This window comes from Triticum dicoccoides, chromosome 2A (genome assembly GCF_002162155.2).
Source record: "Triticum dicoccoides isolate Atlit2015 ecotype Zavitan chromosome 2A, WEW_v2.0, whole genome shotgun sequence".
Taxonomy (NCBI): Eukaryota; Viridiplantae; Streptophyta; class Magnoliopsida; order Poales; family Poaceae; genus Triticum; species Triticum dicoccoides.
The window spans coordinates 443,781,810-443,783,915 of record NC_041382.1 but is presented as its reverse complement, the minus strand read 5'-3'; positions in this window follow the sequence as shown (position 1 = coordinate 443,783,915).

Below are 2,106 nucleotides of genomic sequence, written 5' to 3'. Positions count from 1 at the left end.
TTTGTATCTATGCACTTCTTTGAGATCTTTGCTTCGGCTTTCTTGAGCCAAAGCCCTTTGTAAGACTTGGTTGATATTTAAGAACTCATAACCTTCCAGCTTCTCTCTAATGGGAGTTCTCAAACCACTCAGCACTAGGTCTGCCAATTCTCTCTCGGTTATCACCAAACTAAAACACCGGTTTTTTGTTTCTCTGAATCTCTTGACGTAATCGGAGACCAATTCATCATGCTTCTGTTTAACCGATGTTAGATGTGATAACTTGAGTTCGTTGTCGCTGCTATAAAAGTGATCATGAAATTTCTGCTCTAGCTGCGACCAAACCCGAATGGAACCATGTGGTAAAGAAGAAAACCATGAAAATGCAGTACCAGTTAAAGATAAAGGAAACAAACGCACTTTCAACTCATTTAGTGAGCCTGCTTCACCTAGTTGTGCTAAGTATTGACTAACATGATCCCATGTGGTTTTTGTGCCCTCTCCATTCAACTTAACAAAATCTGGAATCTTATATCCCGGAGGGCACTGGATGGCATCAAAGTACTCGGGGTATGGCTTTTGGTAAATCCGATTCCGAGGTAACTCAACTCCAAAATTTTCTCGAAGCATCTTAGCCATCTCCTCTCTAAGATTAGCTAGACCATCATCCATAGTGGACGATGCAGCTTGTGGTAGTCGCATAGAAGGAGTAGGGTTGCTAGTTGTGGGTTGGAATTGTGGCATGTATGTCGACCCATAATTTGGTAGTGATCGAGTGGTTGTAGCTGTAGGTAGAGTTTGGTTCGGCGTTGCCACCGAACCTGTCATGCTCATAATAGGATTAATGGGTGTAGCCACAATCTGATTTGTTTGGGTAGGATAATAAGTCATCGGCACGGGAGGCGCCAATGCAATAGGTAAAGCCAGTTTAGGGTTTTGCACACTAGCAGCTACACCATTATTACCACTAGACGATTGAGATATATTCTTCTGAGCATTAGTATTTTCTATAAAAGTTTGATAGACTAGATTGTTACCATCAGCAATACGACTTTCAATCTCAGCCCACTGCTCAGGAGAAAAGGCAGTACTTACAGAGGGTTTAACCTACTCGGCTTGAAGAGGAGGGAACTTGATTTCTTCAATCGGGGTGATGTTGCCTTGGCGATCCTTCTTGAACTTTGCAAGGAACTCCTGCAAATCCTTCTCCTCGCGCGCCTTCTTGTACTCCTCATAAACTTGGCGATGATCGGCCGATATCTCATCAAGACTGGGCTTAATGATGTTATCGGCATCTACCTCAGATGGCTTGGGAATATCAGACATGGTGGATGATGACGATTGATCTTCGTTCCCCAGCGGAGTCGCCAAAAAGTGTGTTGACACACAAACACGTCACGTGTACCCTCGACGCCGGGGGTGATGCACCGCAGCTCACGTCGAAGGAGACCCGACCGACAGCGCGATACGCAAGACAGTCGACGGGCGCTTTTGCAGACCCGAAAACCCCACACCCCTGGGAGGGACCCCGTCAGGGAGTGCGGCGGCTATGGGCTGCCTTAGGTCGATTCACTCGCCCCTAGAGCCTCGGGATTCGCAGATCTCAAACACGAAGAACAGCGAAGAACGAGAGAGAAAAACGGTGGAGAGATAAAACGTGGATGAAAAAGTAGTATATTGATTTGTTCGATTGTCTGTTTTTCAATCGGCCGTCACCCCCAACATATATAAGAGGCGGCTGGACTTCCCGTACAAGTAAAGTATTCATCTAGGCTTTCCTTACAAGAAAAATTAAATCAATTCATGTTCTAGAGTCCTAATTCTATTCCAACTCGGATTCAGTCTGAATCTGGCCCAAACTTTGTCTTCCTTCTTGCGTGGGCCGCCGGGCTTGCATATGATCTCCGATCGAGACGGCCCAAATATCAAACTTGTGCGCCTCGACGATACGAACAACTCTCATGTTGATCATTTTTTCAAATAAGGCCATCTTGAATACTTTTTGAGGTCATCTTTATCTTCCAGTCGGACTCGGTTTTGCAGTAGACTGGATTATCCGAGTCTCATAGTGAATTTGTAGGCTATATATTATCTCTGATGATGATGACTCCAAAATCAAAATTTACC